General features: G+C 43.4%; 1 protein-coding gene across 1 annotated transcript in view; it reads right to left on the bottom strand.

Moving 5' to 3' along the window:
- Positions 1-21846, bottom strand: part of Npas3 (neuronal PAS domain protein 3) — an 823498-nt gene that overhangs the window by 25824 nt on the left and 775828 nt on the right. The gene's annotated exons all lie outside the window — the stretch shown is intronic.

Raw genomic sequence — 21846 nt, 5'->3', positions numbered from 1 at the left:
TGATACACTAGAGAAACAAAACCATAAATGGGTGAAAACCATGACGGGTTTCTATGGCTGTGCTCTGAGAAGACAGGAATGGGGTGTATCTGTCAGGGCTTGGAAAAGTGTTCGTGTATGTACATACGTGTACGTGTGTGTGTGTACGTGTGAACTCTTGCTGCCTTCTGAGGCCCCTGTTGTTCTGGGTGGATCACAACAACAAGGCCCAACAGGAGACCCCTGTGGTTCGGTCTACAAGAAGCCCTGTTCAGTGGTTGAGTTTCCACATCTGCTCTGCTCTCCAGAACCATTATGGTGGATCATTACTCCACCTATCACGATGCCACATTTGCTCCCTTGCCATGAGGAAGCGAAGTGGGGGGCGGCGGTGGGCGTGGGGGTGGGGGTCAGTCTCCCTTGCCTCGCCTCTCTGGAGCAGTACCATCTGGAGCCTGCTCTCCTTCCCAGGGTCTCAGCCAGCGATGCCTTTTCCATTTTATTTTTTGCTTCCCTTTAAGTTATTCTGTTTTCCAAAAGCAATGCACACTCCTGTCAGTCAGGAAGAGGGATCAAAGCTTCCGGGGCTGCCCTTCAGAGTCCTGGCTGTTGTAAATAATACGTCTACCCTGTCACCCTTCACATGAGCACCCAGAGCCAAGGAGTGGGAAACCCCAGCCAGGAGGGGTATTTAGGTTATTTCAGCAGTGGATTTTCGACCACCCACATTTGAAGTTGAGTAAATTCATACTTAATGCACCTTTGCTTTAAGCTTTGGTCAGATGAGCCACTTTATGAATATTTGAAGCCGTTCCTGGAGGCAAGGGTGCTAAAACACCATCAGAGACACACTTTTTTTTCTGCAAGACCTCATTAACTAATAAAGAAATAGCTAAAAGAAACAGGATTAACTTCACAGGAGGGATGTTACAGTCCCATCCTCTCCCAGCTAGGCTTACATAGATGCTCATTTATCATGATCTGTCCTGTTTTATCAGGAAAACTCAGCTTCTTAGGAACTTGGAGATCTATAAATGCTCAGAAAAACACACACCCAGAAATGATATACCAAATAATCCCTGCTTGGCATTCCGTTCTAAAGCAATTTCAAGGCATCTGGGCAGATACGGCTTAGGAGATTCTGTGTCACGTTTGCCTGTCCTCTGAGCTCCAAGCTTCACTGTGGCCATTGTGATATTGAAAGACAGACAAAGCAGGGTCCAGTTAGATAGAGACTTGCAAAATTTTCTGGTTCTGTTACCTGAGGCAAAGCACTCAGCTTCTTTGTGTCTCATTTTTTTTCCCCCTGTGAAATGGGAACAACAGTGACTATCCCACTGTGATGTCCAGAAAACCAAGGAGGGCATTGGCATTGATGCTTCATAGCCGGTAAAGAATTCTCTGACTTTTAAATACTTCTTTATCTTTAACATCAAGCAACAAGGATAAGGATGAAGTATCTACTTAGTGTTGGCCAAATGTCTTATTTTTGGATAGACCATAACATTTCATATCTGGTTGAAAATATGACCTTTTCCATTAGGTGAGAAATAGGGTCTGGGAAGTCCATTGCCCGCCCTGTTACTCAGCTTAGAAATGGAAAGTTGCCTAGAGCCTAGGATTCTGGGTCTTATGCAAGTGTTATTTGAACACTATTATGCCTGACTTTTTTTTTAATGTACAGACTCTTACTGAATGAAGTGTTAGAATTATATGCCAGATGGCATATAATTCTACCCTATATACTACCCTAGGTAAAGTCAAACTATGAATCTTCAGAACAATTTTACCTAGAAGCCAAAGCTCAGCGGTGGAAAACTCTTTGGGCTACTGTACAAACTATGAAGGAAAAAAGAGACAAGAGGTATGGGATTGATAGGAATTCTTTTGGATCCCATGATTAAATTTTAGGTTTAAACTAATATATTTTCCTAAACCTATTTTGTAATGCCTTTACCTCCATGTGACAGGTTATTTTCGGATTCAGAATGTTCCTGGTAGTATACATACAAATATGTTGAGAGCTTCTCTCTCTCTCTCTCTCTCTCTCTCTCTCTCTCTCTCTCTCTCTCTCTCTNTCTCTCTCTCTCTCTCTCTCTCTCTCTCTCTCTCTCTGTCTCTGTCTCTCTCTCTGTCTCTCTCTTTCTTTTTCATTGTTGCCTTTAGGCTTAAGAGATAAAAGAACAAGAATTGTCAGGAGGACCTGGGTTCCAATCCTAGCTCTGAATCTTGATACCAAGAAAACTGAAAGAACCATCTTACTTCTCAGTCTCTAAGTAAAATTCTAAAAACCTGCCACAGGAGGACAAATACACACATCCCTCCATATCTGAGGGGTTGGTTCTAGGATTCCATAAAATACTGAAATCAGCATATAATTCTGAAACCCACCTTTTGAAGTTGGGTCCAGGCTGATCTCACATTCACTATTCTCCTACTTTAGACTCCTGGATGCTAGCGTTACAGGCAAGCATCAGTGCTTGGCCCATTTTTAAGTTCTTTGTATAGATTTGCATAGAACCTGAGCATATCCTCCTGTATATGCTAAGTTAAGCCTAGATTACTTTTATCATCGAATATAAAGTAACTGTTGCATAAATAAGTTGTTATATTGTAGTGTTTAGAAATAACGACAAGCAAAAACATATGTGGATATTCAGCGCAGATGGGATGACTTCTCCCCACTTATTTTCCCTCTGTCATTGGTTGAATCCTTGGGCCAGCTTTCCTTAGCAAAGATCTCCTTGGTTTTTCAGTGAGCTGGAGGAAAGGTATGTATGACCTTGCTGGGTGCCAGGGAACCGACTATAGAGACTCCAGTATGACCTCATCTTCAGTGAGTTTAGACTAAGGCAAAGCAAAACATATGTAACATACCTAAGAGGGAGATGACACATTGGGTGATGGAGACAATGACTCTCAGTCCTAGTTATGTGATACCCTCACCGGTAGATTCCCAGTCTTTCTCCCCGGGATTCTGATTGGTAGGACTAGGCTGAGACCCTAGCTTTTGTGTTCGAAGCTTCAGAGAGGAGCTAACAACTTAAGTGTCCGGCATATGCCTTTGGAGTTGCACTGGTGGTTCTCGATACACACTGGACTCTGAGGAGTGGGTCTGGAAGTCTCCATACCTACACCCAAGGCCAAATAATCAAGTGACCCAGGGAGCAGGGCACTTGCATCAATGTTGACATATGGGTCTTCCACCCTCCTGAGAGGATTGACTGGAAATGTAATATTGTGTCTTCTCTAGGAAGCGCATTCATAAAACGATGGGAATTTCTTTGTGAGTGCAGGGCAGGAAGAAACTTTGGCTGAATAGATTAGGAAGACTATGTGAAACTGATATCATATTGTTGGCATGGGTGCAATCATGGAGCAGTCAGATAAGAATACCAACAACAAAGTGTGTGTGTGTGTGTGTGTGCATGTATATGAGTAGGTGTGTACACATTCATGTGTGTACATGTTATGCTTGGAGGCCAGAGATTGTAGCAGGTCTTTGGTACTTGTGGGTTCATCTTTTCCCCTCCCATTATCCCTCCCCCCCCCAGTTTTACTCCCTAATACTAGATAGGAGAGAAAGAAGGATAGAGGGGAGAGAAGAATAGGAAAATCCCTGGATCTAATTTCTTTCCTTTTGTTTCGTCTTTGATCACAGCTACTACCAAAACACAACCAATCTCTCTAAATGACCAACAACTATCCAACTCCAGCCTCTCAGGTCCTTATCATTTATACACCCTCTGGACAGTGTGTTCCCATAATTCCAAATGTCACATGATTGCAGAAATTATCTGTAGCTGGCAAAACCACGCCTCTACTAGAGCATGAGGCAAATCATAGTCAGCTGTTGCGGTCAGTCTGAAGCAGCCCCACATCCTTATACCTGGGATAAAAATGAAAGCACATTCTTATAATATTTTTCTTTCTGTGTGTGTGTTTAAAGAAACCAAAGTTCCCACACTGTCACTAAAAGAGGTCAGTCTTCAGTGCTTTCCTTTGTTGCTCTCTACCTTATTGTTTCAAGATAGGATTTTTCACTGAACATGGGACTCAGTGATTCAGTGAAGGTGGATGGCCAGTGAACTCCAGGGATCCTCCTATCTGTACCCACCTAGAGCTGGGGTTACATGTACATGCTGTGGTGCTTGGGATCCAAGCTCAGTGCTCATGCTTGTGAGGCAGGGCAGGCTCTTACTGCCTGAACTATCTCCCGTGTGCCACACCACAACTTTGGAACCTGTGTCAGAGAACACTGATGATAATAATGGCAATTGGGAATGTAGGAACATCTGACAAGTGTGAGGACAAACACGATTCCCCTGGGACCAGTCTGTTTAATACCCAGGGGGTGTGGAAAAGGTGCCCAAGAGGCGGCTAGCAGCAAGAGATGGGTATCTAGGTAGTGATGACAGCTGAAGGTATTGCTCTGGAAGGTTTTGTCTCCTTGGAGATGATAGTTAAAAACTAAGAAATCCAATGACATTATCAATGGAGAAAACATAGATGAGAGGAAAATGCCAAAGGCATTTTTTTGGTCCCTTCGGGTACCTGAAGCCTAAGGCAATGTATGTTTTTGTCATTTTCTAAGCAGAGGCTCCCTCGCTCTGTAACAATTGGAGCTGTCCTCCCTTCATATGCACAGTTAACTGTGGTCAGGAGATACAGCACAATGTGAAACTTTGAGAAAGCAAGAGAATGAGAAAACATGAGAGGGACAGAGGGAGAGAGAATGTTCATATAGTTTCTATGGCAGTATATTGTTATATTACTCATTTTATGATGACATATTCCTATAAATCTTATGTTGGTATAAAAACTCAACTCTCGCAAAGGGAGATCACAGCACATCAAGGTTTGGTACCGTTGAGATTTCAGGTGTCCAATGGAGAGGATTTGTTTGTCTGCCTGTTTTTGTGGTTAGGAATCGGCATGAACCCAGAGACCTGTATATGCTGGGCAGACTCAACCCCTGGGCTACACTCAAAGCCACTGGGGGTCTTGGACTATATCTCCTGGATAAGAGGAGAATGTTGTACTTTTGTGGTTTTTTTTTTTTTTCAAACAAACCAAGAAGAAGGAGGAAGGGGGGGGGGTACTGGAGAGATGGCTTAACAGTTAAGAGCACTGGCTGTTCTTCCAGAGGACCTGGATGCAATTCCCCAAACCTATATAGTGGCTCACAACTGTCTTTAAATCCAGGTCTAGGGAGACCAGCACTCTCTTTTGGTCTTCCTGGGCATTGTATGCACCTGGTACATAGGCATACATGCAGGCAACAACCAATCACATAAAAAAAGTTTCTGAAACCTCCTAGATACTCTTTTTTCTTTTTTGATAGTGACATCCTAAAATAAATGCAGGCTTGTCATAGAATCTCTAGTTCTAGATGCAGTATTCCAAAGGGTGGCTCTAGCCTCCTTGTAAAGTTATGAACACAAATGGGGATGATTATGAACACAGATATGCCAGCTCCAATTCTAATATTATGTCAAATATTAAAAAAACAACAACATGGGTGCTTTAAAATTTAAGAGACATTCTGGGGTTATAAATAACAAAATTGGAAACAGGCCTTTGAATTTGGTCCTAGTTCTGATAACCATGGTAAGCCATCCATCTTGGTCAGGGTGATAATTCTTCAAACAGAAAATGGTGGAAAAGAAGTGGACGTGGATGATCTCTAGAGGATTCTATAACCAGATACCCAGTGCAGTGTGCTTGGTGTTGCTGCCCCATCAACCCACTATAGCTTGTGGGTTTTCAGAGGACAGCTGTGAACTCATAAATTAGCTTCAAATCATCACAAGGGATTTCCAGAACGTACTTATTTTTAGGTACTTAAGTAGACTGGTGCCATTTTCAGACACACCAGAAGAGGGCATCAGATCCCATTACAGATAGTTCTGAGTCATCATGCAGTTGCCGGGAATTGAACTCAGGACCTCTGGAAGAACAGTCAATGCTCTTAACCACTGAGTCATCGCTCCAGCCCCATCAATAGTGATTTTTTAATGTATCATATCTGAGTTAAAACTGCATCTGCACACCAAAGGGTCATCCCATTCTGGTCTCTAATCTACCAGTAATTCTTCAAAAGAGTTCTTGGCAATGTGAGATTCTTTGCCCTTAAGCTCAAGTTCACAGAAATTTGAACCTCACACTTACTCTCATCATCAGGAGTTGCACAGAAGAGCCCATCAGTTTCCTCAACTCCTCACATAGTTCCACCCAGGGATTTCCAGGCTGAATTCCCACCATCATAATAAAACCGGGCAAATTGGCACTGCTTGCTTGTCCCAAAGTGAAAAAAGTCATGGTCCAGTATGTAGCCTTCCTTGATGAGAGCTGTATGCCGTGCTGTAAATGACTCTGCAGAACATGGGAGAGCTTAAGAGCCACACTGCCTGGACACATAGCCGGTTCTTTCCCTGCTGTATGCTCCTTGCATTTGCCTCCTAGTGACACACACATTCCTCAATAGTGTCTCATTATAAATAAGTCTGTTGCAAGACTCTGATAAAACCTTCCCTGTCAGTACTCAAGGGAAGAAGGTCCACACAGAAACCACATCTGGAAGATAGGCTCCCTTCCTCTAGAAAGAGATCTTGCTTCTAATATTAGAAGACATTTACATTATCAAATGGAAGTGCTGGCATTGTTTGCCACCGGATGTAAAGCACAGTAGAGCATGAGAACGGGCAGGGGACAGACATGACTATTGGCGTCTCTGGGTTTAGAACATCTTAAGAGATTTTTACTTGTCCTTTAAGGGAGCCTAAATTTATCATAAAACTAAGCTGCTTCTGGCACTCTGGTTTCTTTTCTTTCCTGTGTAGAAGTCTGGTTTAGAATATAGATTATATCAAACCAGTAGCTTAGAGGGAGAGTCAGCTGTTATTTAAACGAGGAGGGCTTTGAGGTGGCCCCAAACTTGGGAAAGATAAGAGCTTAGCTGTGTCTTTGGAACCAAAATAACTAGCCCAGAGCGCAACCACTTAATTTTCGTCAGCATAATAATATTGACCTTGTAGATATCATTGCATGCAAATTCTTCTGGAATGTTCTTTTGAGTATTGAAGCTATATTCATAGGTTGGAAACTACTTGAGAAGATCTTCTATATCTCTAACTTCTATCACCAAGGTCCTTGTACAATGACTGAAAAACAGCTAACCAACAACTTCCCCTCTGAGCCCTAGGTGAAACCAGGTCCTTTTATAGAAGAACCAACAGCATGGAGAAGAGAAGAACCCTTAGACTTTTGGTGAGGCAGGATATAGGATGCCATTTCCCCTCCTCTTTGCAAGATCTCAGAGTTTAGTTTTAGAAGCAGACTTTCAAACTAAAACTGTGGATTTGATGCGAGTTACAGTAGGACTTCAAGTGCAGATGACTGTCTTTTCAAGAAGGTGGCAAGACTGTGCAGAGATGCAGATGCACTGCACGACGGTGCAGAGATGATTCAGAGGAAATGCACTATGGGCTGGGAGGAAATATACGGCAGATCTCTTCCAGGGCCCAGGGAAGATGTTCAAGAGTAGAGGTGGTCCTGGAATGTCACTGGGTAGGCATGAAGGGTGTCTGTGAGTCACAGGGTTATTGATACTGGGTACAGATTGTAGGGGGAACTTCAGGTGAGCTCAATAGTAGTGGGGAAGAGAAGAAGTCTGGGCACGAGGACAGTGCTTTAAGAGAGATGAATGCTGACAGAAGTCAGTCTTGCCAAGGGGAAGGGCTATAACTATGTGGGGAGTGTTAGTTTTCTACATCCTTTCAGATTTGGATGGAGGTGAGTAAGGAGGAAGTTGGATGCCCCAGGAGCGTGCTGTAGGATGCTTATCTGATTACTGTGAGCCACTGAAGGGAAGCAGGAAGCAGACACAGCTGGAACACTGCTATAGGATATCTCAAGCTGTAGATAGCAGCACGAAGGGAAGGAAGAGGGAGTCTTTCAGTTCTCACCAGAGGTGCTCAGGTCCTGAAGGGTAACCCACTCAGACAGAGACGTGTGTGAGCATGGGCATTGGTACTCTCTCTCACAGATGGAGTCCCCTTAGTCTGCTCTGCACACAGATACCCAATGTGATTCAAAGGCCAGGTTGCAGAGGGAGAGCTCATAGAGTGAGCTCTTTAATTAGAAATCATGAAGTAACTGATGGTGATAGCAGGGGTTTTGTTTAAACCAACCAGCCCAAACAGCTTCTGGAATGAGTGGTTCTTAAAATTGTATGTGCCACGAGAAAAGAAAGCTTGTAAGGAAGGCAGATTCCCAGGTCCCATCTCTACCACTTTAGATTCTTTGTCTCTCAGGAGGTCCTGGGCACTGGCTCTCCCTGCTGCTTGGGATGGCAGAGGTTGGCAGGCCTTACTGTCCACCCAGCTACGGCTTCTCTCTCCACAGAGAGCTGGATGAGCCCATGGAGCCTACAAAAGGCCACCCGGGGGCATGCATAGCCTGACTTCCAAAGGAGAAAAGCATGTATTTACAATGAACTCTGTACTGAAAAATAGTCAGACCTAGTGCTTTTTGGTTCCCAGACAACGGAGGATTGGCACCTGATAGGCAGGAGGCCTGAGCTGGTGCGGGGTGGGGGGTGGGATGTGGGGTGGGGTTGTGGGGGGAGTGTGTGTGTGTGTGTGTGGGGGGGGGCTAGAGACAGGCTTCCGGTGCTTGCTTTTTTCTTTGTGAAAGGGTCTGCCTTCTCAGTGGCTATACCACAGTGGGCTGCTCTGTTGTGCTGGGAGCCTCCTGGGGGAGGCTGAGCTCTGCCAATCCCCTCCCCCTCCCCATCCTGCCGCTGGCTCAGCTCCTGATTAATTCAGGGGATCCTGGGAGGTTAACCCTTAATTTGATGGCTCCAGCGGGGGAGCTGAGAGATTGCTGGTAATTCATCACCCTTGTTTTATTTTTTTTTAATAGAAATATTTTCTAAGGCAACAAGTAAAAATTCCCTTTTAAAATCCACATTTAATATACATTAGCTAGAGCATCCTCTCCTTACATGACTGGGTCCTCCAAACATAAGTTACCCCTCATCTATCTCTTTTAACAAAGTTCAAATACATAACATGGAAAACAGAACTACAGCTACAGCCAAAGGTCTCAAGATGGGCCCAGACCCCATATCTGCTTCTTGTTCCCTCTGGAGAAAACAGTCTTTCTTCTACCAAAGATAAGATATATATATTTTTTTATTGGGATAGTTTAACTAAGCTGCCAGATCTCCTTAACAAGATTATGTAAATGTATGCCAAGGATATAAACCACATTTTCTCTGAGAGTGGAACACTTCAAATATCATTTAATAAAAACAGGACCATGGTAGAAACACCTCTATAAATTGTTATGTGGCAAAGTGAGAAGACAGAGCTGTACACATCTGATCAAATTTCACCTGATTCAGTTACTATATTAAAGTCTCCTAGAGAAGGACAGAGCACCATTGTGCTGTAGGAGAGGGCAAGTTTCTCATCCCGTCAGTTGGTGTGGCGGATGGGTATCACCCTTCCTGGCCCCCCAGAACCTCTTGTGGCTTAGCGCCACTGACAGGGCGGAGAGGCAGTTCTTCTCAATATAACAGGCTTCGATTGTATCTTCCAACCATGTCGGGAAACAAAGAAGATTTGGAACAAGTCTCATGCCAGGCAAGGGATGAAAACTGGCTTCCTATTTCCTCCTCCTGCTCTACTTCTCAGAGAGAGATGCTATGATATGTGATACACTGTCTTTGGAACCCATAGGCTCATATCTTACTGGGAAAGATCTAATAAATTCTATGTTTGGCTAGAAACAAAGGCAAGGGTATGCTCCTGGCCTCGATTAACTCATTGCTACATCATACATTTCCTGAGTTCACCAACCAGTCATATTCTGCATCTCTTAGTTTTCTCTCAAGTTTGCTAGCAGAATTTTATATTGATGCTCTAAACTATAACAAAGCCAACAAATGTTCAAAGCCAGCTGTGAGGTGCTCCCTGCATGAAGACAGCAGTCCCAGCCAAGAGGAAACCTGAAGGTGGCCTCACAAAAGGGCACGTGTCCTGCCCCTCCTTCATCATACAGAACTATGGGATGATAACGTGTGTGTTTTGACCAGAAAGGAAAACGTTAAGAGATGATTTAGATACTGAGTGGAGCCAACTCTTCTATCCCTCAGTTATAGAAGTCAGAGAATTAAAAAGAGTTAGCCACATAGACTTGACAGCCAAGCTGACCATCAGTGGAGGGCAGTCTCCTCAGGAGGAGGAATTTTTAAATTTTCCTCTTAAAGGAAAAACATAAATAATAATGTTTATGCTTGATAGTTAAAGTTGTTTAAAGCAAACAGGTAGGTCAGTTTTAAACTCCAGTATTCCATGAATTTAGATATAACACTCCTTAATGATCAAACCCAGTAATTATTTGCCCAGTGCTTTCCCTACCAATTCAGGATGAAATGTCAGAGGACATTTTCCTCTATTCTTTTCCTAAATATGTACGTGTGTATGTGTATGTGTGTGTACATGTACATGCATGTCTGTCAGCCTCTCTGTCTGTGTACATATATAAATGAATTGATCAAACTTAGGACTTTAACTTTCCAAAGACCCATGCACTGACATGGGTCATTATCCATTCAGCAGATGCAATTCCAACAGTCTCGGGCCTTCTGTGCGAGCCGCCAGCTCATTTGCTGCGTTTGGTTTATTCAGCCATGATTAGAGATAGTCATTTACAGTCACACATTTGGAAACTCCTTAACCAGCTTCTAGCAGTTTCTTTTCCGAAGCTGTTTAAATAGATGAGGGTGGAGTGTCAGCAGCGACAGCACTTTCCCCTGTCTTGCTGATTTCCGTTGCTATTTCTATGTCTTTATCAGGATTTCCATTTTATAGCAAGGCTTAAAACAAGGCTTGGGGCACAGACATGCACAGCCCAGAGCTGAAAGGAGACATCGTTTTGGGAAAGATCGATTCTAAAAATTAAAATCGAAACTACACTCTATAACAACAACAACAACAACAAAGTCCCATCTCCTCTTTTATTTTCAGGAATACTTTTTGAAGTAATTGGCACAAAGACTGTTCTAGTGCCGACTGCTGCAAGTGTGCTCTTGGCAATAACATCATACGCACTAGGGAAACCTTAACATGTTCAAGATGCCAAATACAAACTGACACCAGGAACTCAAGTGTGGGAACAAACGGAGAATGGGAAGCATCTCTATGCAATCCAACCCTACACAGAGGGAACAGTTCTTACTGTTCATTATTTAGCATACAATGCATTGTCCTCTGAGTGAATAGAGTATACATAAGAAATTAGAATTATCAATAGGGGGGTGGGTTGTTCCCAGAAGTCTTTTTGCTATATAATACCACAATGATCATGCCTTCTTTGGTTTCTTAACCAGACATCATTGCAGCCAAAGAAATCAGGTAGGGACCTATTTAAGAGAGGAGAGTTTGAACTTGGAGAATTTGACCTCTAGGACAGAACTTCTATAGGGCATCATCAAAGGAACAGCCTGCATTTTCCTGTGGCCTGGCTTTCCACTATTTAAAGAGTCAGCGTGAATCTATGTAACCCAAGTGCAGGGATGGGGGATCCTGTTATATCTCTCTCCTGTGTGGAATGAAGGGGGAAGAATTTATAGGTACAAGCACACTGAAGATGTGGGGGGAGAGTTAGATTTCCCTATTGAATCATATATAAAATGAAAACTTGTTTTTTAAAAAAATTCCTTCCTCAAGACATGGTCTACTTTGCTATTTTATGGTAAAGATTCAAGGATTTGGAGATTTTCTGCTTCTTTCTCCACCCACTTTTCAAATTTATCCCTGATTGTGACCAGCACTCTCTTTGCCCCTGAAACTGAAGAGATGGCTCCATTTTCAGTCTTGCTAAGTGAGAATTCTCCTGCATCTCCCTGGAGTTCATATGTGCTATCCTTTTTTTTCCCCCTTGGGGAACGTTTGAAGTCCCCTTTAAAAATAATGCCTTGAGGATATTTTCCCCTAATACCGTTTAGAGAAACTTGAAAGCATATGGCCCTTGGAGGGCAGAGGGTTCTAATGAAGAAATCAGCAACTGTGCTCATATGCAGGTATCACCCGAAGTGCTCACACCAGCCCAGCCCAGCCCAGCCCAGCCCAGCCCAGCCCAGCCCAGCCCAGCCCAGCCCAGCCCTTTGAGTGCAGTGCAGTTCTGCAGAAACCCTGATAAAGGCACAGTGAACCGGTGCAAGAAGTGATGACTTTCAGCCTTTGAAGGATGGCCGTTGCTGGGAAGGCTGGGTCAGATCACAAGTGTCAGTGGCCAAACAAACCCATCTTGTAAACTTGCATGGCACTGCAGAGCGACTATTCCTCTGTAGTGTAGTCCCTATACGTGGCATGGGAGGGGGAAACTAAAATTTCTTTGTAGGGTTCTATTTGATGTAGTCCCCACAAGCCCTCCCATTACCTTAGGTGATTCTTTACACAGCCAGGAAAGACTAAATAAAACAAAACCATGGGATATTAATGCACTTTGCCCAGATCTGGGTGGAATATGCTGCTCTCCTGCAGTTCTTCACTGGCTCTCCCAAATCTATTATCATTAAAATCACGCTTCTTTGGGTATAGTCTCAATAGTGTCAAAAATTTGCTTTTTTCCCTGGAATTTTAGCTAAAAAAAAATAGTAATGATTCTCTTGATTATGGGAGCTCATAATTACTGAGAAAAAAGGCAGGGGGTATCAGCATCTATTTTCTTAGATCTGCTTTGGCCTAGGCAGGAATGGCCCCCAAAAGAGAGACTCAGAGGCAGTAAACCTCACTCCTTTGCAATGGCTTCTTTTTCATTAACAATTTTGTAGGAAGAGATGAGGTGAGTGGGTGATTGGCAGGTGTGTGAATTGATCAGATTCGAGGGGAGATGCTCTACTCTTTCCTGGTTTCTAATGTGGTCAGATAATGCTTTTCAAGTGTCGAGATGTTGCTGTCTTATTTTATATACTCCATTTGAGCTACATACTTTCATTCATTCATTCATTCAACACTATCACAGAGTTTGATCTACTGCCCCGACATTGGCCTAGGCTCTGGGGATACAGTGACACAAAGGGCTGACAGGGAGGAGTGATGAGATCTGTTGAATGTTTCTGGCTGCCTTCCATGGCGTCTCAGTGGAGGTCAGGTAGAATACTGCAGAGGTCCAGGCAAGGGAGAAGATGGTAGTCCAGGAAGAGGTAATGTCTCCTCACTGGGTTCTGGGTAAACTCTGAAGGCAGAGTTGACAACTTGACCAATGTTTGAGTTTCTGTTGTATTCTATGGGTTTTGAAGCAGAGCAGCTAAGTCACAGGCCTACACTTAAGTCTAGAGCTCAGGATGGAGGGTGGTGCTACTTCCAGAGGTGGATAGGACTGGTAGAGGGTAAAATGTCTTGGGGATGGCTTTTATTTCTATTATATTACATTTGAGAAACTGTCCTAAACATTCAAATAAAGATGATCCAGTTGGGTGTAGTCATTTAAATGTACGTCTTTGTCATCAATATTTTCCTCTAAGCTTCGTTCAAAGATCATCTGTAATGCTAAATGGAGAAATTCCAGAAATTTATACATAGTCATTATGATAAATACCCCTGGGAAATAGGGGAATTAATGCTATATGTATACTACAAGGCCTGATTTCTTTCTCAGTCTGTGTCTGAGAGGACAAGGGAGGTGGTTTCTGATAACACATACTACAAGTCCAGCAAGTCAGGCAAACCTAACAATGGACCCCAGAAAGGAGGCCTGTGTAGCCCTAGGACTTTTACCAGTCAGACCATCACCTTCTCATGTTTATGGACAGATTTCAACATCTAGAAACTGAGAGTCAGCCTACGCAAACAGGCTCTGGTTAACCCCAGATATCACAGTATGGCTAGCATCCCATTTAAGATGGTTTGATTTGAATGTTCTCAGAAGGCCAACGGTTTCCTTAGGTCCTGCCATGTCTCATTTATGCCGAGGTTCTGGAAGACAGAACTTCCTGGCAGAGCGTGCTGGCTACTCTTTAGTGTTGGTATACCTGGCAAAGGTCCCTCGTTAGGAATCCGTGTGCAGAGTGAACCCGCCCAAAGCAGCGACCATCTCTCAGGTTGCTGGGGGACTGCTACTTGTGTTTGGTTTCTTTAATGCTGCTCCAGCAGCACTGATGGTGTAGGTGGTAATTTATTTATAAGGAAGTATAATAAAGCCTCAGCAATTTGAATGCTGTGCTGAAAAAGGGGGGAGGTGAACCGTCCCGAGGCAGGCGATCTCAACTTGGAAGGAAGCATTCTGACAATCTTATGCTTTATCTACCCTTGGAAGCAATTTTGTCATTTTTAATTGACCGATTTTACCTTGTTTGCTTAACATTTATTAATTGATTGTTATGCTCATGCAATTAATTCAAAAGCTGGCAAGTTTAATGCAGAGAAATTAATTTTCTTTTACCAACATGCCACTTAAAATACGTTTTTGGAATGCAGGGGTTACCAGGAAATTACCTTCAAATTAATCAACAAGGAAATTAGATGGTAGTGTCCCTTGACACCTGTCAATCCAAAATATGTCAGTTTCTTCCTTTTGTTTGCGTGAGCTTTTCTGCTGAGTAAGGAATAGTGGAACCCTGGATTTTAAAGTGCAGTCACCCCACATCTTAGTAGAAGCAGTCATTTAAAAACATGCTTAAATGATTCTTACTTTTTTCCAAGAGAAACTACAGCAAAGGGGTCAATTTACAGAGAATCTGAAATCAAACCCATTACCTTTTCCTTAAAGAGCTCTTTTGCATCTGTTCTTTATATGACCCCTTACCAGGGGCTGACACTCATCCCGGTCCTGTTGTGGCAGACTTTTCAGGTGATGGGCATGCCAGCCAAACTCTGAGTGAGACCTCTGATACAGGAGGATGCCAAGCATAGGGGAAGGAAGAAATAAAGTACCCAGGAGCAGTGGGGGGACTTTTGTAGGGGACAGCACTGGCCTGGGGGTCTTATGGGTACATAGGACTCACAGGTATTTAGGTGGGAGAACTTACAAGCAAGCAGAGACAGTAAAGTGCATTTTGTATTCAGAACTCAGGAATGGAGACACCAGCGTGGCACAGTTGGGCAAGGGTGGGGAATGTGGTGCTGGTTTAGTGTGGTAATCGCTGCACAAAGCCATTGGGATGTTTGTTTTAGAGACAAAGGGGAATACCCGAGGAATTCTGAAGCAAGGGTTATATGATTTGACCCCCAGATTTAGAAAGACAAGTGGGAAGGCTTGTATGAATTCCCTCTGTCGGGGACAGTGCTGGGTATTAAAGCCACCACAATTACTAAGGAACCCACAGCTCATCTATGTTTAAGAGCAGTGAGGGATAGAATGGAAAGGTAAGTGAAAGGAATGGCCGGGAGCCAGACCTAGGAGGGTAAAGAATGAATGTGGGTAGCAGTAGTGCCCAACTATGCAGGCTTGAACCTTGTGATACAATACCCCACAAAAGCGACTACGAACAGCTAGAGCCCAGGCAGGAAGTTCAGGCAGTTGGTTACACCCACAGTCAAGAACACAGGGTATGAATTAGTATGTGCAGGTATGCTTTTTCTCTATACTTGAACAGTCCAGACCCAGTCAACCTAGGGAATGGCACCATTCACCTTTAAGGTAGGTCTTCCCTCAATTAACCCAATTAAGAAAAAAAACTCCTTATAGGCATATCACCAGACCAACCTGATCTAGGCAATACCTTCCTGAGACCATTCCCAGGTGATTCCAGCTTATGCCAAGCTGACAGTTAAAACTACACAACACACCTCTATTCCTTCTCAACTTGACACACAAACACATCAACATTGTTAAGGCCAAATCTTCTCTCTCTTGTCCCCAAAGTCTTATGTTTATCTCATAATGTAAACTACAACCCAACTTCAAGAGTCCCCTCAGTCTTTTAACTAATTCCAAGTTAAAATTCTCTTAACTATCAACTTCCCTAAGATAGATAAATATAAAACACAAATATATTTAAAATTAATTTTATATTAAAAATAAAAAAATAAATAGAAAATATTCCAATGAGTTCCAACATATCGATACGGAACAGACATTATTTTACAAAGAGAGAGAAAAAAAGAACCAGGGAACCACCAAATTATGCAGCTTCTTGCCTATCATCCAGGACTCATATCTCTTGGGTTCTAAAGGGCTGAGGTATTCACACTCTACCCTGTACCTGCTACCTGTGGTACACACAGCTGCTTTCATAGACTTAGACAAACTCCAACCCACAATACTTGCAGTTCTCCTTGGCAGATGTCCTATGGTCCTGGCATCTCTAACATCCTTGGGTCTCCAAGGTAATTGAGGCTTCACCTTCACACCTTTGTCACACAGTGGGCTTGTCAAGACCTCGTCTGACTGACACAGGGTCCCTGGCCTCGTTTGCTCTCTATGGTACCCTCCTTCTTTCATCTTTCATGCCTTCAAATCTGATACCACGCAGATGGTGCTTGCACTGCTGAGTTTTGCTGCCATCTAAAGATGCAGAAAACCCTCTTGGACCATAGCTGTATCTGCTTTTGTGAGCTGCGCCTGAGGAAACACTCTTATACGTTTGCTTTTGAGGAGCAGGGAACCCTCTTAGGTTAGGATCCCCATAAGATGCAACCTATAAGGTGTGAGAGCATCTCATTAGGACATCCTTACACTAGTTCAGGGCAGCCCAGGAGACTCCACTTCAGTGGTGCTGATCTCTTATCCAATCCCTGCTTTCTTAGCTCCAGCCTGAATGTTTTCCCAATCTGAAATACCTCTGGCAAACAAACCAGTCTATCACCTCTCTTATATTTTAGGTTGTGAGCCTAGCCTTTAACAGCCGAGCCATTTCTCCAGCCCTAATCCATCATCTCTCAGTTCAACCTCACTTAGTTTTCAGGACAGAGCCTGGGCAGAACAGAGCCACATCCTTGAGTAGAATATCACAAGAATGGCTCCTCTCCCAGTTCCTGATAGAGCCCTTATCCCACTCTGAAGCCTCAGGAGCCTGCCTTCTCTCAGCGTTCTTATCCTCAAAGGTAAGAATTAAGTTTTGTTTCCAGCAACAAATAACCTTTACAGCCTAACATGCTGAATGGCCTCCTTCCACTTTCTTTCCACAGAGTCATTCTAGAGTCATTAAGAGACTCATAGTTATCATTGCTATGTGGCTATGTGGCTGGCGACGGCAACACTCCCTCTGCACGGGTTCTTCCCTAGTGATAAAATCCTCTTGATAACAAGCATCTGAGGGGGAAAGAGCTTGCCCTAGCCACAATTCCAGGCTATAGTTCATCACTGTGGCCAAGTCCCAGGGGCAGGAGCTTGAGACATCTGATCCTATCACAGCCACGGGCAGGCAGTAAGAAGAGCCTGAACTTATGCTTAGTTCTCAGCTAGATTCCTCTCTTCTTCTATATCCTTAGGGCCCCAAACCATGGAAGAGTGCCACCCACCTTCAAGCTAGTTTTCCCCACAGCAATGGGAGCAATGAAGACAGTTCCTCACAGACATGTCCACAGGCTAACCTGGTCTAGACGCCATCTCACTGAGGCTTTCCCCACACGTTTATTCTAGGTTGTGTCAAGCTGACAATTATAGCTATCACATGGCTGAAAGAGAGAACGAGGGTAACTCAGGGTGTGGAAATCGAATGAAATAAAGAGGTAGAAATTGTAAACAAAATCGAAACTGAAATGAAGCTGGAAGTGAACACTGCATGAAATGAAAAAAAAAAAAAAAAAAAAAAAACCTAAAATGAAATGGGAATTCAGTGAGTCTCATAGAAAGCCGAGTGGGAAGTCTTGCCAACCGAGCAGGGTGTGCAGAAAACAGACTCCCAGGTCTTCAAGAAAAAGAAGAGGAACTGGATCATTCAACTTAAGAGAGTGATAAAATTTAAAAAAGAACCCTATTTGAATGGAATAGGCAGGAACTTTCAGACACTATAAAAAGGCCAAATCTATAAATTCCACAATTCTACCCATACAAGAATAAAATTTCAAGTCAATGATTCCCTGTGTGTCATCTTTTCATTCCTATTCTTTAGAATCCCTGGAAGAACCAAAAGAAGCAAGGAAATTTAATACTTCATGACAGTACAGCACCATGTGGTATAAAGTGCTATCGATAATCTCACTGTGACAAAAATCTTGGTCACTTCTGGTGGGATAGAATTCAGATCACTTAGCTTATCATGGGAAGACTTGTGATGACTGAGCCTCAAACCTCAGAGCCTGTTCATCACCTGTGGCTTTCCTCCTGCATTTGCCTGTTCTCACCTGCTCCACCCTGTCTCCTTCCCCTGGTTTATGCTACCTTTCTACCTTCCTTTGCATTGGCAGAAATAACATGTATTCACTAAGAAAAAATAAGTCATGAATTAAGTGTCATTTCCCCTTGGTCACTCAAGCCCAAAGCTACCTCTCCCATCCCATCCTCCTCCTCTCTCACCTAATCAGTGTCCGTCCCCCTCCCTCAAGGACTACTTTGTCCTTGTGCCTCTGGCTGTTTTCCCTTGGTTGAGGCACAGAATGTGTCTGATTTCTCTGCCTATCTCACAAGCTCAAGACAACAGGAGGGAGGCTGACTGCTGAGGCACTCTGATTCTATTGCAGGAGAATTCACAAGTTCTTAATTTCATTTCTTCCGATCCTCGCTACTGCCTCAGAGACAGGGAGAACAGATATTAGTATCTCCATTCCAGAAATAAGAAATTGGAGGCTAAGAGATGAGGTGCTGCGTTGTGATTGCACACCTGAAATATAGTTCAGACATCTATCCAGGTCAGTGTTCCTACTTATTGTCTACTTGTGTCTCCTGCCACGATCCATTCCTATTTTGATCTGTCTGGGCCGTCGAAAGCTTCCAAAGCCTTCCCTTGCATTTCAGACACTTTTCCAGATGGATTTCTCTGTAAACACTTATATTAACAAGATTCTTCTCGGCAATTAGCCATTCTCTGAACACAACTGAGTGCCTTAAGAAGCCGTGCTATCAGAAGTACAGAAGTACCAGGCCATGAGTTATATAGAAGGTATTTTTGGCCCACCTTGGGCACTGAGGAGAATACTGTTACCTTGTTTACTTCTAGGCACTTTGTGTCTCCATAACATTATTTAAAGACTCTGGAAAGTGATTACGCTATTGCAAGAACAAAGAAGACTAGGTATGGGTTTCAATCACTAATCAATAAAATATATTCAGAGCTGTTAGATTAGTAAGGTAACCACCATCAAGAGATACTTAGCTGCTAACCAAAGTAATAGCAGTGGGAAGGAGCTCCTTAGGGTGGCCGCCAGGTCTACTTACACCAGCCTTGACTCATGGGTACTTTAGCTCACCCTGTAACCCAAGCACCCAGACTCGGCTGTGGTAAAGCTTCTGTCTGTCTTCATCCTCGCTGTCAGCATCTTTCCTGCCTTTGCTATCTTCAGAAATGGATAATCTGAAGGCTTCTATTAATGGCCATTTTTCCTTTTCCCCCAAAATAAATGTCCCAAGACCAGAAACATAATGAAGAAGAGATAAATTTCTATTGCTAAATAGATGTGAATCCAATACCTTCCAAAGACACTAACATTCAGATTTTATAGTTAGGCTCTAATAAAGACAATATTGGGTGGTCATGCCAGTCACTTATAGTTCTCATAATATTTTCACACCAATGCTGTATATTAATATCATAGTAACTCTGTGATGCTTGAAGCAACAGAGTCAGGCTAAATGAGTCTCTAAGGTCAAGAACATACCAGGGAAACTGGAACTCAACCATAACTTGTTACTAACAAGCCTAGGTCAGCCACAATGACAAGATTTCTTATGTTAACTAACATGTACACAAAAGCTACACTATACACAGCAATTATGTGTTCTGCTCATTAATTTCACCTTTTATTTTATAGGTAGTTAATTTTTTTGGTGGCTCTGCTGGGCTGGAACAGTAATTATTCACACTGCCATCCGCTATTGAGTTTAGGCTACAATGATAGTGTGAATCAACTTTGGTTCAAATATTTTGCTACTCAATTAATGGTCAATTTTTATGCAACTCACCAAGTGACCCTGTGGTCATCTTAATTGGTCATAAATATGCCTACTGAATTGCCTACTTATTTCAGAAAGACATATAACCATGCTTCTCTTTGTCTATAGGCAGATTTTATATCTTTGCCCTGACCCTCCAGAAGACAACCCAAAGGGTTCTGAAGTTCACCAGCATTTCAGTTCTCTTAATCATTCTAATTTTCTAAATGACATGTTCAGATTTCAACTTGGTCACTGAAGTAGCAGATTGAACCGAGTTGGAGGAGGCCCGTGTGCCATGACTTACAGTAGGGCCCCGAGGCTCAGTGTGAAACAAGTTCTCTATGAATGCATCGAAAATTAGAATCTTTCAAAACTCATTATCTTCCCTTACAAAGCAGGGCGAAGGCAGGATCTCGTGGCTCTTTTCATTGGCACACCACTTGCCTTCTCCATGCCGTACCCATGGAGCAAGACCCAGTAGATCCCTGAAGGGAGACTGACCTGAAGGGAGATGTTGGAGTAATGCATGACTTGAGAGTGAGGTCTCCTTCAGAGATGGAGAGATCTGCTCCAGATCAGGTACTCTGCCTGCGTTGTCCAGTGCCTTCCCCTACCACTGATTATAGCTTCCCCACGTATCTGACTCTTCTTTCTCATAACTGAAGGGTTGGCTGCTGTAGCCATGATTTCTTCTGTGAGAAACTACATGGCAACCTCTTCAGTGAGAAATGCTCATGTTTCAGAGAGGCTCATTCTGTCGGTCCTACCTCTCAAGAGAAAACAACTCATCTATAGACCTTTCAGGTCTCTGGTTCTATGACGTTACAGAAGAATAGGGTGATGGATGTGGTGAAGGACTCTCGGAAGAAGCTGTGGTATTTGTCTCGAGGGGAAAAAAACCAAAGAGGACAATGAAGCTTCTTAGTAATTTTCTGAAATGGACTATTTGTACCTCTGTCTTTTATACATTCAGAGGGATAGGGATGGGGGATACTGATTCCAGAACTGACACGAAATGTTGCTCACCCGCGTGGCTACCCAGTGACGACCTCTCTGTATCACTTTCACCTTAGCCCCAATCTAATAAGCATGCTGGGGTGGATAGGCAAGAATGAAACACACACTTTCTTGGCTTATCTGTTAAGTGGAGTGTGACTTTAACGCCCATGTTTTCTTTCTTTCTTTGCTACAAAGGTTGCCCCCACCCCCACTGTCCTCAATCTCATTGCTATTTAGGAGCCTAGGTTATATTCTGTGCCATCCCACCAATCTCTGCCCATTTCCTTAGCCCTCTCTTTTAAAGAACAGCAGGAAACCCCTCCGATATGAGATGGCGCTGCTATGGTGAGTGCGCACTGCTGTAGCCTGCTCTTGTCAGCTGCCCCTTAGCGCCTAAGGTCAGGGTCCTTTTCACTCTTGTCAGTTTCTGCACAGATTCAGCAATCAGCTTACCCAGGGCAACTGGTGTTCTTTACAAATGTCTGAATGGAGGACTGCTTACCTCAAGCCCCTGGGCACCTCATCCTGTCTGACAGGCCGTTCACTCTGGGTATGGGGGGCTGAGGTCTAGCCCCTCTAAACTGTTCTATCACTAAAGCACATATCTGAGATTTAGTTTATAAAGCAACAGATTTCTTTTTTTTTGTTTGGTTTGGTTTTGGTTTTGGTTTTGAGTCCAGGAGTGCTTGGCTCTGTTGCTCTNGGCCCATGGCTGCATGACACGAAGCAAAAGAACAAGTGGGGGTGGGGGGGTAGGGGGGGGGCGGTGTCCAACAACCCTCTCCAAGGCCACACAGTTAAATAACCTAAAAATCACTCCAC

This window comes from Mus caroli, chromosome 12, assembly GCF_900094665.2.
Source record: "Mus caroli chromosome 12, CAROLI_EIJ_v1.1, whole genome shotgun sequence".
In the NCBI taxonomy this organism is placed as follows: domain Eukaryota; kingdom Metazoa; phylum Chordata; class Mammalia; order Rodentia; family Muridae; genus Mus; species Mus caroli.
This window is presented reverse-complemented; position numbering and strand designations above follow the sequence as displayed.